This window comes from Ictidomys tridecemlineatus, unplaced genomic scaffold (assembly GCF_052094955.1).
Source record: "Ictidomys tridecemlineatus isolate mIctTri1 unplaced genomic scaffold, mIctTri1.hap1 Scaffold_223, whole genome shotgun sequence".
NCBI classification, from domain to species: Eukaryota; Metazoa; Chordata; class Mammalia; order Rodentia; family Sciuridae; genus Ictidomys; species Ictidomys tridecemlineatus.
The window spans coordinates 364,591-380,303 of record NW_027521924.1 but is presented as its reverse complement, the minus strand read 5'-3'; the positions used below and the strand labels follow the sequence as shown (position 1 = coordinate 380,303).

Genomic DNA, 15,713 nt, shown 5'->3' with positions numbered 1-15,713 from the left:
ACTCATCATATCATACACAATGAAATTGTGTTGTCAAGTTCCAAAATGGTTCATGTAGCTGTATGCATGAGATTAAAGATGATGTCAAATGCTGACTCATGCCCAGGGAAGGTGATCTTAATGATAGTGATTTGGATTGGACAAGACAATCGTTAGTGATGGGAGAACCTGCGCTTATTAATATCTCCCTTCAGGTTTTAAGAAAGAAGAGAACTTTGTGCCCTGGCCTGTCCCACCTGCTCCTTTCAACAGTAATCAGAGTGTGGGAAGACAGGTGAGTAAGGACTGAGTCTGATGGCAAGGGAAGCCTTCCTGCTCTGGGGTGTTTGTCCTTGTTTGTGGTTGTTGCTCCAGTGAGTTTCCTTTGCCAGGGAGCAGGCTGGGGAAGATGGGAGATTTGGTTTCTATGGATACTGGCTGGCTGGGATTTGCATAATGTAGTGTAGAGAACAGACAGTCTGGGAACACTGTAGACCAGGGAGGAACACAGAGGCACGTGGAAATGAGTTAGAGGGCCAGGGTAGCCAGGCTCCATTCAGCCCTCTTCTAGGGAAGGGAGTCTGTCCCTCCCTGCTCCCTGAACAGCAGCAGCGTGGAGCCTGAGGATGGAGGGAGGCATGGCACACACTGGGCTCAACCAATCCAGGGATTCTCTGCTTCCTCCCCTGAACTCCACTACTGGCAAAGGCTGCTCTTCCATGACCACCTGCTGTGTGGACCTCCAGTTTACTCAGAAGGCATTCCAAGTATGTTCTATTTTAATCCTTGCTTCCATCCAACCATGTGACACAGGTGCAGGAAGCTTATCAAAGCCCCATGAGTGATCTCTCATAAAGCCAGACCTTAAATACATCTCCTGGAGTTAATATCCCCAGATCCCAGCGCACCTTCTAGGCTGTACGCCAGTAAATGTGACCTAACTGGGATAATTCAGTTTGAGGATCTGACCCTAGGTAGGGAGTGTGGGATAAAGAGGAGAGATGCTATTGGAAATACTGAAGGAGGGTTGGATTGCCAGGCTGTGTCATGGATAGAGTGCTCTAGGTGATGAAAGTTGAGAGTCTGGTGGCTGTCAGGCTTCTGGCTTGAGTGACTAGTGGTGGCTACTGAGATAGGGACTAGAGGAAAGCATGTAAGTTTGTGCTGTGCTTGTGGAACTTTCTGGTGGAAGCCTGGAGAAGGCCATTGGTCACAAGAGCACTGTAACTCAGGGTCTGGATGTGAGAGAACAGGATCAGGAGCCATTGGTACATGGTCTTGTTGAGGTCACAGGAGTCTGGGCTCTCACGTGGGAAGTTAAATAAGGAGATGGACAAAAACTTGGGGAGTGATGACCCTTTAAGAAGTATGCCAAGGGTTTGGTTAGAGAAATAAATTGAAGGCAGTACTGGAACCCAAAGAAAGTGATGTGATAAGGAAAACAAAATGAAAGTAATGACAAAAACCATGTTGAAGGTAGAAGGGAGTGAGCTGCTGGAGAGCCACATGAGACAGAGCTGTGAGATACTTCACTGACTCCACTGTAAGGTGGTGTGTGTGGTGGACGGCCCTGGAGCAGCTGTTCCCAATTCCAATGAAGACAGATGAAAACCCTTGTCCCCCACAAATGTGGCAGATGTCCAACATATTGACAGAAATAGGGAGGAATCCCCTAACTATAAAGCCATGGGAGATGGAGTTTTAGTGCCCACCTGGAAACAGACCCATGCCCACTTCTGCATCCTGAGGAGTGGGTGCTACTGAGGTTCTGACATTAGATTTTGGGGTTCCAGCAAGGTGGTGGTTTTTGTGCTGTAGAATTGAATCTATAGGTTAGTCCTTGGAGTCTTCCCTCTGGTTCTCTGAGGGCCTGGTCCCAGCAGTGGGAATGAACAGGAAAGGACATCGACACTAGGTGACAGAGAAGCTGGCTGAGATTTATGTCTGTTGAGTGTAAACAAATGAAGCAACTCCTCAGGTTGAAAGTGAATTTGGGAAACAAAAATTTAGGTTGTGGAAGACGGCCATTCTGCTCACTAGAAAGTGACCTGCTGGTGGTTGAGGTTAGGGTCACGGCATCATTTTAATTGAGGGAGTTTCTGTACCTGTCCTAACTCTACTGATTCCATGCTATCTTTTTTAAAATAATTTTTTCACTTTATCTGATACACAAAAGTTGTACCTATTTCTGGGGTGCCAGGTGATGTTCAATAGATGCATACATTGTATTATTTCAAATCAAGATAAGAATCTCTGTCTCTTCAAACATTTATCATTTTTTTGTGGGGAAAACATTCAAACTCCTTTCTTCTAGCTTTTTGAAATGGACATTATACATCATTGTTCTCTATGGCCACCCTACTATGCATGGCACAGCAGAGCTTCTTGCTCCTGTCTATCTGTGACTTAGTCCCCCTTGGCCAACCTCTCCCCATCCCCTGCCCCCACTCTCCACAGCCTCTGGTAACCATCTTTATACTCTTCACTTGTATGAGATCAACTTTTTGTCTGAACTGCTTTTTTAAGTGGTCAGGGTTACTGTTTCCTTCTGTTTGTCTTGCTGTACCCATTCAGTTACTGCAAGCCCAAAAAAACGGTGATCAGAGGAGAGAGAACCAAGGATCACATCTTGCATCCTGGGAGGTATAATCCCTTCAAAACAGTAGAACAAAGATAGGAAGAACCCTTACCAGTATGCATGCATGTCTGTAGCTTACAGCTGGCTATGTAAGTTTTATTTATTTATTTTTTAGTTTTAGGTGGGTACAACATCTTTATTTTATTTTCATGTGATGCTGAGAATCGAACCCAGTGCCTCACATGTGATAGGCGAGCACTCTACCACTGAGCCACAACCCAGATCCTTATGTTTTATTCTAATCAGTCTACTTTTTCATAGTTGTGAGAGCTGTAGACACAGAAGATCCCACCTCCAGACATATCACCCTACTTGATGCTGAGTGAAGCTGGGAAGGTACTGGGGCATCCACCTGCCCTCAGCCCTATGCATATCCTCATCCAATGGGTCCTACTCATGGCCAGTGGGTTTATCTTTTGGTAAACCAAACTCATTTTTATTCTTTTGCAAATAACTAAATTTTTGTTGTGTTGTTTGTACCATCCTGGTTAGCAGAGTTTACTCTGTAAATTTTTTTTTGAAGATAGAAGGGAGTGAGCTGCTGAACATTCCAGACCAAAACCATAGAAGGCAAGAAAGAAATTCACTTACTTTACTTTTTACAAAGTAAAAAAGAACTTTGTGCTATCCCTGAAGGCCGGTGGAAGGAGCATCTAAAGAACTGTAACAAGCCAGAAACTGGGAAAGACACATGGAGGCAAACTCAGGCAGCATTGCCAGAAGTTGGGAGAGGGGCTTTTCTTTTCTTTTTAAGAAATAAAAAAGACGAAAGGCAGAAAATAAAAATCAGAACAGTGTAGAACTAAAATAATGGGTACAATTAGATTCAAATTCATGGGACACATTCCAAATTACAGGAAACAAAGTAAATTCTAACATTCAGGATGGCACAGACAAAAAAAACAAAAATTTAGTTATTTGCAAAAGAATAAAAATGAGTTTGGTTTACCAAAAGATAAATAAATGGGGAAGAAGGCATAGAATCTTGAGCAAAGATTGTTCTGTTACTTTTGCTCCTGTTTCCTCTTTGCTGTGGCACAGTTTATGTGGCATGTTCTTGGGACATTTAAAGAACCTGAGCCGTCACTAATGGTAATTCTTTGATCACTTTTAAAACATTATGCATAATTTCTAGTCAATCCAATTCAATTAGTCAATTCTTTATTAAAATGTTTAATTTTAATTATTTCAGTTAAAATAATTAAAGTTTTAATTAAAAGTTTATTAAAAATTCCTTCATTAAATTTTTAAAAAGTTAGTAATAGTCACTTGGGTACAGATGCAAAATTCAAAAGGAGGATAGTGAAAAGCATTTCTCCTCTGTTTCCAACCACTTATTTCCTCTTCCCATGAGCAACCCCCAATGCTGGTTTATTGTGGACCTTTCCAGAGATATCCTCCTTTAAAAAAAATCCACAAGATAATCACAGGTTACAAATACTTTTATTTTGCTTTTTAAAAACATGATACATACTGGAGAGCATGTTTTATTTAGCACATATAGAGTTAATTCATTCTTTTGAAGAGCTGTGTGATGTACCACTGTATGGAACTTATTACTTGGTCACTTGACTTTTCAAAGGAAATTAGGATTACTTCTAATATTTACTATTACAAATAATGCTATGATAACTAAATTTACATGTATCAATCAAACATGTTAGTAGTTTCTTTTTTTAAGCAAGTTTAGCCTATTTATAAGAAATAGCATGACAGATAAGCTTGGTGACTTAATTTTGTGCCAACTTCATATTATGAGTTCTGTTTTTATTACTTCTAAATTTCTTAGATTTTATTGTATGTCTGTTTGCTTTGTTCCTGAGCATGTAGTTGTCTCTTCTGAGGATTCAGAATATTTTACTTTTTGGTCTAGTGGTATCTTTAGTTAACTCTAGTCAAATAATTTTTTTTATTGAAGTCAAAGAATACAGTCTATAATGTCTCGTATTTGTAGTTGTTGATGCTTTGTGGTTTTGTATATAACCAATTTTCAAAAAGTGTCCTATACCCCATGTAGTGGGTTTTTGAGTTTTTGTTTGTTTGTTTTGGTGGGGGGATTCATAAATTCTTTGATGCTCCTCCGTGAAAGGAAGGGATCCATTGAATGTGGTTAAGGAGGTTCAAGGTTTGATCAGGAACAGGTTTCTTTTTTCTGTTCTCCTGGCTCCCAGCCCAGTGAAGTCATTCTTTGTACAGGCTGTGGTAATCACCTTACTTCTGCAGCCATGAACTCATTACCTAAAGACCTGTAGCTGCCTTGAGTCCCTGGAGTATGTGTCCAGCAGCATCCCTTGGAGTCTGAGACATCGTTAGAGTCCTCAGAGGCTCAGCCAGCCAGGGTGATGTCATGCCCAATGTGACCTGCATCCTTCTGCCTCAAGGACAGCACTCTTTGTGCCTGTGTCTGGTGAACTCTCTCTAGGCAGGGGGTGTGCCCTCAGGCTGGGAAGGCCAGGTGGTTGGTGGCTTTGGTGCATTTCACTTTCCAGACCAGCTCTGGTCTGAGGTGGTGAGTTATCACTATGATATCAGGCCTTTCTGGTCCAAGAGGGTGAACTGGGCCCAGTTCAGTGAAGACACTATAAAAAATGACAACCAAGTAATAAACTCACTCTCTCTCTCTCTTTCTCTCTCTGTCTCTGTCTCTCTCTCTCTCTCTCTCTCTCTCTCTCTCTCTCTCTCTCTCTTTCTCTCTCTCTCACTCACACACACACACACACACACACACACACACACAGCTGGCCTTCTATATCCGTGGATTCCACATCTCTGGACTTAACCAACTGTGAATCAAAAATATTTAAAAAAGTAATTCTAGAAAGTTCCAAAAAACAAAGCTTGAATTTTTCCATGGGCTGGATACTACAATGAATTCATACAAATGAAAGTATATGTAGGCATTGATTAGGTATTACAAGTAATATAAAAATGATTTAAAATATATGGAAAATGAGAGTAGGTTATAGCAAATTATACACCATCTGTATCAGGAGCTTGAGGATTGTGGATTTTGGTATCTGTACAGGTCCTGGAGCCAATCCTCTATGGATGCTGAGGGATAGCTGGAAATAGCACCATGATGGGAAAGATGATTGACAATCTCTTTTCCTAGTTCTGGTGCACTCTGAAGTCAGTTTTCACAATATAAACCAGAAGCAGAGGCTCATCTTCCACAGATTTCCTTTTACCCTCCCTCAGAGTCTATGGACCTTAAATTATAATGGATTGGGACCAACAGCTCATTTGGGGAGTGGTTGTGCAAAATTAGAAACCCATCACCATGAAGCAGTAGGTGTGCTTCTGTTGCCTTGGAGTGAATTCTTCCTTGGCTCTGTCCTCCGGAGTCCTCATCTTCTTTGTTTCCCTCTTCTTGGGATGCTTCCTTTATGCTGGGCTCAGAGCCTGCTGGGCCGATTCCCAATGGCTGCCCTTGGGTTTCTACTGAAATGTACCAGAGTCCAAGGAGAGAAGGGTCAGAGGTGAGTACCCTCTTCCTTCTGCCTTCTACTTCCTGGGCTCCTTGAGAGCTGCTATAACATCTTGGAAAGGGGCCTTAGAGATGACCCAGCTCAACGCCCTGTCAACCCACTTTCTCCATTCCAGAGAACACCTAAGACATCCTGCATATCTGTTGGGGTTTTTAGCCCCCTGTTCCCTCCTGATCTGCGGGAGAGATTGGGAGAGCATGCCCCAACCAGGAGAAACAAGAAAGGTAAATATCAACTGGCTGCTCACACCCAGCCCTCCCTTTCAGGAGGACAATCAGACATGCCAGGGAGAACAGTCAAAGCAGGATCTCATTTATTGAGAAAACACACACAGCTAATATAATGTACAGGAGCCAATCAGGGTAAAGGTCAGCAGGGTTGGGAGAATTTACATCTATACCTATCCTATAGGCAGTAATGGAAGACACGAACTGTCCATGAGGACAGAAGGGTTCTGAGCCTATCCTAGAGGTGGTCCGATTCTTCATCACAACCCATGGCAATGCCTTCTGGCTAATCGCTAGGTGCTCTCTTAGCCACATGTGGCCCCAGGACTGGGAAGTGGGTAGCAGGCAGCAAGTTAAGTTTCCTCTCTTCTGTTGCAACATGCCCCATGTTACATCATGCCCTACACATATCAAGTTCTATAACCATATTCTTTATTTAAAATATTTTTCATTTGTTATTTTTAGTTAGTTATGCATGGCAGTGGAATGTATTTTGACATATCATATATTCATGGAGTATAACTTCCCATTCTTGTGGTTGTACATGATGAGAAGTCACACTGATTGTGTATTCATGTATGCACATAGGAAAGTGATGTCAAATTCATTCTACTATCTTTCCTATTTCCATCCCCCCTCCCTTTCCTTCATTCCTGTTTTTCTAATCCAAAGTATTTCTATTGTTCCCTCTCCATACCCACCCCACCGTGTGTTAGCATCCTCATATCAGAGAGAACATTTGGCCTTTGGTGTTTTGGTATTGGTTTATTTCACCTAGTATGATAATCTCCAGTTCCATCCATTTATCAACAAATGCCATAATTTCATTTTTCTTTATGGTGGTGTAATATTCCATTGTGTATATATGCCAAATTTCTCTATCTATTCATCTGTTGAAGGGCACTTTGGTTTGTTCTATAGCTTAACTGTTGTGAATTGAGCTGCTATAAATATTGATGTAAACATGTCACTATATGCTGATTTTAAGTCCTTAGGGTATATATTGAGGAGTACGATAACTGGGTCAAATGGTGGTTCCATTCCAAGTTTTCTGAGGAATTTCCATACTGCTTTCCAGAGTGGTTGTATCAATTTATATGTGTACATTTCCCCCCATATTCTCACCAACATTTATTGTTGCTTGAATTCTTGATAATTGCCATTTTGACTGGAGTGAGATGAAATCTCAGTGTAGTTTTAATTTGCATTTCTCTAATTGCTAGAGATGTTGAACATTTTTTCATATATTTGTTCACCTATCATATTTCTTCTGTGAAGTGTCTGTTCAATTCCTTTGCCCATTTGTTGATTGGGTTATGTTTTTTGTGTATGTGTGAAGTTATTTGAAAGTCTTTATATATCCTGTAGATTAATGCTCTGAGTTGAAGGTGGCAAAGATTTCTCCCATTTTCTAGGTTCTCTCTTCACATTCTTGATTTTTTCCTTTGCTGTGTATAAGCTTTTTAGTTTGATACCATCCCATTTATTGATTTTTTATTCTACTTCTTGTGCTTTAGGAATCTTGGTGAGGAATTGAGTTCCTAAGCCAACATGATGGAGAGTGGGACCTATATTTTCTTCTAGTAGGTGCAGGGTCTCTAATCTAATTCCTAGGTCCTTTATCCACTTTGAGTTGAGTTTTATGTAGGTTGAGAGGTAGGGGTTTAATTCCATTTTGCTACATATGGATTTCCAGTTTTCCTAGCACCATTTTGTGAAGAGGCTATCTTTTCTCCAATATATGTCTATGGTGCCTTTGTCTAGTGTGATATAACTGTATTTATGTAGGTTTGTCTTTGTAACTTCTACTATAACCATATTGAGACCAGGTCGAGGTAACAATGGCCAGTTTACTCCCTTTTTTTTTCATTCTGTCCTTAATTCCAGTTTTTGAGCCCCTACCAGACACTGAGATTCATGCAGAGAGGATATTGGGTTACAAAGCCACAGTCCTCACCCTCAAAGACCTCATACACAAATGAGAGAGACAAATAAATAAAATACATGGTGAAAGTGCAGTGTTAACATTGGGTTTAAGCCCTGAGAGGAGGAGTGGGGTGCGGTGGGGTGCTATAAGGAGATGATAAAGAAATGTAGAAGAGAAGGAGAAGGTGATAACATATGTCCTCTCTGAGTTGCACACTCCTTGAAGGCTGGTGCACAACCCAGTTTCCTTTTGCAGCATCCACCTACATAGAATAACACTCCTGGGTATACTGACCACTTCTGCCACATAGCAGTATGACCTTGGCCAAGTTGGTTAATGTTCCTGAGACTCAGTGTCTTCATCTTTAGGATGGTGATAGTCATTCTCACCAGGTTGATTTGTCATAAAAATTAAATATGGTGATCTATGTCAAGAACTTAGCAGAGGACCTGATTTGTGTAGGAGTCATTATGTCCGAATTCTTAGTGGTGTCATTTCAGGATGAGATTCTAAGAAAATAAGTCCAACAACTTTCCTATTTTAAAGAAAGGAGCAGGACCCTGAAGGATAGTGTGGAAGGGAAGAAACAAGTGGAGAAACCAAAGGGGAGAGCCGAGGTCAGAGGGAGTGTTTCTTGAAGGAGCCTTGTTGGTGTGTTGTGAATTCAAGTTCCTTCCAAGCCACCAACCCCAACTTCTTCCCACCCTGAGCATGAACAGCCTTAGAGAATGAAGGCCGTGTTTCTCTCCAGCTCCATGACTAATGAACTACGTGGAACACCTGCTGCACGACTTCAGGAGCTGGGAGGTTACAGTGGACTGGTGTGACCAAGGCTTGAGGAATCACACCGGAGGGCTGGTGTTTGACTGGCAGTGCCCATGTCAGAGTCTAGGAAGGCTGCCCCAAATGGGTTGTACCTTGCTGCGTTGCACCTGTAAGCTCTGTTAGAGCAACATGGATGCTAGGATCCCCATGGGAATCAGAAGTGGCCTGTAAGTCATGATACTTAGATTCTGTCCCGGGGGGGGGGCTGCCCCAAGAGGAGAGAAATCTCATATAAAGAAGCTGAGGTGTACCCCCACCCCAACTCACAGGGACTGCTACAGATGGCTTGGCAAGAACAACATAGATGAGGAGGAAAAGTTTACTTGGGCTCAAGGTTTCAGAAGTCCCTTCCATGGTTGCTGACTCCATTGCTCTGGGACCAAGTGGGGCAGAACATCATGGCAAAAGGGTGCTGTGGGGGGAAGCACCTCAGATGAGAGAGAGAAAGAGGTGGGAGGGTGGAGATCTGCTCTCCAGGATAAACTATAAACCCCAAAGGCACGTCCTCATTGGCCTGCTTCCTCTGTCCCTCCCCACCTGCCTACAGTAACCACTCACTCATCCCTGTCAGGGGACTCATGCACTGGTTAGGTCAATGCCTTAGGACCCCATTGTTTCATCTCTGAACTTTCTAGTGTTGTCTCACACAGGAGCTTTGGGGGGACACCACAGATCTAAACTGTAATACCTCCCTCCACCTGGCAAGGGACCTGCAAGGGAAGAAAGGTCAGGACATGGGGGAGGACTCTTTGCTCCAAGAAAAATAGTACCTTTAGGCACCTGTAAGGCCCAGAGCGTGACAAAGAGTGACAAATTCATTCCCACGAGTGAATCCTTAGATGACCAATACTTTCCCCCTCACCCCCTACACTGCACCCATCCTGGTACAGAGGGTAGGAGCAGCAAATGCCAAGGCAGAGGGCAGAGAGGGAAGTGGCCCCAACCCCAAATGCTCCCGGGTCAGAGTGGGTGGGACCGGTAACTTCAAAGCTGCAAACCTGGTGGGGTGTGTGGGTTGTTGAGCCCCAGTTGTTTGCTGCCCTTTTATTTGAGCACAACCCCCAGGCACAAAGGTGAGCCCCCATTATAGTCTGCCCTGTCGACCTCCAGGCCAGGCCCAGGCTGGTCTTGGGGCTTGAATCACCTCCTTTCCCCACCACTGAGGAACGACCCTGCCCCTTAGTCTACCTGCAAGCCTTGTCCACATGGTCTGCTTTGGAGAGTCTTTCATTTTTTTTTCTTCATTGAGATAGTATTCGCAAATAAAATCATACATAATTAAAGCATAAGATGTGAATTGCTGTACATGTCCATTGCCCAGTGAGTTCCAAAATCAAGTTAATTATCATGTCCATCACCTGATGTGCGTACCTGCACCCCCCAACACTTAACATTTACTTTCTCATGCTAAGTGTTAACTATAATGACTGTGCTGTATCACAGACCCTGAGAGCTCATGCATCTTATAACTGACCAAACCTCCCATCTCCACATGTAGCCCCAGGCCACCATGTGGAGTTTTGTGCCCTGGCCCTGCTGCTTTCCTCAATGGATAGAGGGAAGGCACAGCTCTTCTGTTTCAGGATGATGGTGCCCGCAGTGCTCCTGGGGCAGCATTCCTTTTCTCATCATAGATCTAGGTCTAGATATAGACACAGACATTGCATTACTGCACAACATTTTCTTGTTTACAAATTAGTTTTATTGAGATATATTCCACCACCACCAACAACAAAAATATTTATTTTAAATTGGAGAGTTTTGACAAATACAGAAACCTATTTAGTCACTACCACAGTCAAGATGTGGCATATTTCCATTTCCCCAAAATTCCTTCCTGTTCCACACTCACCAAAGCTCAACCCTGACCCAGCCCCAAGCAGCCCCTGATGGCTTTTCCATCCCTTCCGATGGGATTCATCACTTTCAGATGAACCTCACGGAAGTGGATCATACGTGCAAATTCCACGTTAATCAAGAACAATCTGTCCAGATAATAAAATGCTGATATTTTTCTAGAAAATCAACTGAAAACATGTTTTTTTTTCCTCCTAATGAGAAAACTGATAACCATTCTCTCTAGAAAGCACAATATGAAGCACAGACTTTTTGACCATATTCCAGTGACCTCTAAATCTACCAAGCCTCCTCCCTCATCACACTTCCTTTAATTTACCTGTATCTATTTTTCCTCTAATGCCCTACTTATTTGGCTGGAGTACAAGAATGCCACTTGTGTTCTGCTTATGATCATAATTTTCTTGAATTTTTGATTATGTACTGATTTTTCATGGGCAAATGTATTTTCAAGATTACTGTGCTTATATTCACCTATCATTTACCTAAACTGATTTTGGATCCATTGAACAGGAAGGGTAAGATCCTAAACTACACCAGAAAGTGAGTGAAAGTCACAGTGACTTTTTGTTAACTTTGTGTGTGTGTGTGTGTGTGTGTGTGTGTGTTTCTATCCTTCCCTTTTTGAAGCCTGCTTTCATGATCTTCCAATTCTCTGAGGTCCTTAAACCTTTATAAGGGGGGATTCCAAGTCTGCCCTGTCCCCATGTTTTCTATGTGCTTCTGAGTAGGGTAGGAAGGGAATGAGTCAGGATGACCCTAGTGCTGATTCCAGCACCCTGATTTTAGCACCCTGTGCATAGAGAAACGTGTAAACAGGCAGAACTGGCTGGCTTGGGAGGTGGCCACCTCATGTCCCAGGGCCTGACCCTCTGCTGAAGAGTCACTTGTGGGCTGTCTGCTCTGCATCCTTGGACTGTTCATCCCTTGGAATTTTTGTGTGGGGACAGAGACAACTCTAGAACTACAGATGAGGGCACCGGTACTGCAAACATTCTTCCCATCACCAGTTTTCTCAGTCCCACCTAATTCAAGTGTTCTGCAGTGACCTTGTGTTCAAAGACATTTAGATGATATGCACAACATTCCTATCTCATTGTGGTTGCTAATCCTGAGGCAGCGCACCTACTGGCCCTCCACTACCCACTTGGCCTCACCCGGAGCAGGACTCCCATTCCATGAAGATTTGCACTAGGATACCAACCCACTGGCCCAAATCCCAGGTTCCACACACACATCTGTCCTGAGCTGAGCCAGAGAGAGTCTGGAGCTCAGATAAAGAGAAGACTGGTCTGTCTTTCCAAGATAGGAAACACAGAATGGTCAGGGCTGGGGAGTCAGTCTGTCATGAGGTAGGAGGAAAAATAGTCTTTTATTTATTATTTATTTATTTATTTTTATTGGTTGTTCAAAACATTACAAAGCTCTTGACATATCTATTTTATACATTTGATTCAAGTGGGTTATGAACTCCCATTTTTAGATACAGAAAGAAAGTGTGCAGGGAGCACAAGTACGGGAGACAGAGCCCGAGACTTCCAGGTTCTGTTAGTTTTCAATTCCTGGCTCTAACCCAGCTGTCCTTTGTGTGTTGGTTTCTATGTGATATTCCTTTAAACTTGAATAAATTTTCTAACTTTGCTCATGGTAATTTGGAGTAGTTTCCTGTTCATTTATAGCCAAATGAACTTGGAATAAGGTGCAACCAGGAAATGAAGCTGCACATGACCACATAGCTGATCCATTTCATGGGTGAGGACACTTGGATTCCATGATGCTGGAACAGAAAGCTGGCCATCAGTGATCTGAAGACTGAAATCACTAGTGAAATGATTGTTGGGTGGGTTTTGGAACTTGGAACATTTTTCTAATGAGACTGAGGCATTAGGGGCTCAGAAGGTCAGGTTGAAGGATGTCAGGTTGTGCTGCAAACACCCTTGGGCTTCAGCAAGGTGCCAGGGCAAGTGTCAAATCTGAGACTGTTGCTGCAAGTGTATATCAACAATCAGGTCAGTTATGCAACCCTGCTCCTGAAGGCCTCTCTGCTCATGGTATAGGATCGGAGACTACAGAGAGTCCATCCTAGAAGGTAAACTGAGATGCTTCTGTTACACTCTGCAGCAACCTACATCCAGAACTAAATTTGGCACATCAATTATGAAACAGGGAAGTTCTGGCAATTGGGAAGCTCACAGAGCCAACCAGGCAGAGGCAGAATTTCTTTGCTGGTGTCCTCCACACCCAAAGGCATAATTCATTAGGCAGAGAACTCGGGCACAGCTCTCCAGCTTCCTTCTAAGAACTGAAGCCCACAGGCACAGCCCGGCTCTGGCTATCCTGCTTAGCAAGCTGTCTGGAGATGGCTTTGAGTAAACGCAGACTCCCTAAATTAAATCAACAGGCTGCCAGTTAAGATTTTACAGGATTTTTGTTGCCAAGAAAACCGTAGCCTGGACAACAGGGTCTTTAGATGGACACAACTGCACTGCCAGGCATCTTGGGCCTTCAGGAGAGCACAGGCCCAATCCTGGAGGCTGCCAGCTCCCCGCAGAAGGCTTCAGGAAACCACAGCCAGTTAATTCTGCCCCAAAGTTGCCCCAGGGCGGCTGTGAAGGACCCTGGAGAAGGGCAATATCTTCATGGACAGAAGATGGACTGGCACCACTGACTCGCCAAGGGATTAGCTCCAGGTGCCAGCAGGGGTCAACATGCAGATGACCATGAGCTTTGTCAGGTGTCCAGCCGGAGCTAATTTGCACCTCAAGCTGGTGACCAATGTGTGGCTGTGGGCCTGAAGTTGCCTCTTTTGTTTTTAAGTGGGAAAATGATATGGCTGTGTCTAGCCTTCCTCCCAGGGTTCCCTTCAGGTGGGACTCGAGGGTGGATGCTTATCATTTTCTCTACAGGCTGAATGAGTTTCTCCTGGAGGAGAAAGAGGCCTTGCCTGTGACCCAAGCCTCACCTCTGTGTGCAACAGGAGCCGAGAAGGAGCAGGTGTTGGCAGGTAGAAATGCACATGGGCTCCCTCTGCCGTGGATCTTGGTATGGAAACCTGGCCCACACAGGGCTGGAAGATTTTATTTTTCTGGGAATTTTGAATCGGATCTAGGAGACAGCAAATGGATTTCTCTGTGTGGCCTAACTACAAAGATGCCAGTGCCTCTACTTAGCAGTGGCAGCCATGGGCACAAACAGCAGAAAGGTGGTCTGCAGAGAAGAAGCAAATGTCTCTGCAAAGCAGGCCGGGGTGGGCTGGGGGACAAGAGAGATGCAGAGCTGCTTCGTGATTGCTTGCCTGACTCATTTCTGGGATGGAACCATCTTTGGGTTCCATGAAATAGTCTTGACTCCTTTTTTTACTTTTATGGTAACTGTCTATATTTAAATAATCATAGATTCAGAAGGACTTGCAAAGATAGTACAGAGAGGCCCCATGGTCCCTACTCTCAGTTTCCCCCACGGTTGCAATTTAGGTAACTATAGTACCATGTCAGGACCAGGAGCCCACAGTGGTGGAGTGTGTCTTGGGCCATTTTACGGCCCTCATAGATTGGTGTAGACACCGCCACCCTCAAGATGCAAAACTGCTCCATCCCAGGAGGATTCCTTTCTCTGATACCTCTTTAGTCACCCTCCACCCCCATTCCTAAGCCCTGATAATTACCAATCTGTTTCTAAACTCTGTCATCTGGTCTTTTTGTGACTGTTCTATCCATGGAATCATGTAGTTGTAACCCTTTGAGACTGGCCATCCTTCCCCCACTCTGAGCATAATTTCCTAGAGATCATTCAAGTCACTGCATCAGGAGTCTATTCCTTTTTCACATCCAACAGTAAGTATCCGTGGTGTAGATATACCGGTTTGTGTAGCTGTTCACCTCTTGAGGGCCTTCTTCGGACTATTATGAATAAAACTGCTCTAACATTTGTACACAGATTTATGTGTGAATATGAGTTTTCATTTCCCCGGGAACAATGCTGAGGAGAGCAATTGCCTGGCCCCTGGTGTTGTAGTTTGGATCTGGGATGTCCTCTAAAGCTTCCTGTGTGGAAGGCTTGGTCCCCAGCTGGTGGCATTATTGGAAGGTAGTGGAAATGTTGGGAGGTGGGGCCTAACTGGAAGAGGCAGGTCACCGGGGGCTGCTCTTGAAGTGTGTATTTTGTCCCTGGACCTTACTGCTCACCCCCACTCTGTCTGCTTCCCAGCTGCTGTGGGGAGGTAAGCAGCTCTGCTCCACCCTGGCCCTGCACCATGATGATCCACTTCACCATATGCCCAGAGACAATGAGGCCAGCCAACCATGGATGGAACCTTTTGAAACTATGAGCCAAAGTAAACCTTTCATTCTTTTAAGTTATCTCAGGTATTTTGTCACTGCAATGAAAAGCTGACAAACACATCTGGTAAGTGTGTGTTAAATCTTTTAAGAAACTGCCAAACTGTTTTCTGGAGTACCATTTTCCATTCCTTCCAGCAACATCTCACTAATCTAGTTTCTCTGCATGCTCAGTAGCATTTGGAGTTGCAACTACTTGTATTTTACTTTTTTAATAAGTGTGTCGTGATTGCTCACAGAGACTTACACTTGTATTTCCCTTATGGCTAGTATTGTTGAATACCTTCTCATGTGTGTATATGCTATCTGTATATTCTCATTGATAAAACATCTCTTCATATCCACTGTCCATTTTCTAATAGGATTGCGTATTTTTAAATGTTTTACTGTTAAATTTTAATATAAACTTTTCTTAAGAAAACAAGTTTGAAATGG

General features: G+C 43.5%; 1 pseudogene; it reads left to right on the top strand.

Annotated features, from left to right (window-relative positions):
* The window catches only part of LOC144373071 (E3 ubiquitin-protein ligase TRIM35-like), a 35,834-nt pseudogene extending 20,539 nt beyond the window's left edge, over positions 1-15,295 (top strand).
* Positions 15,296-15,713: the final 418 nt, after the last annotated feature.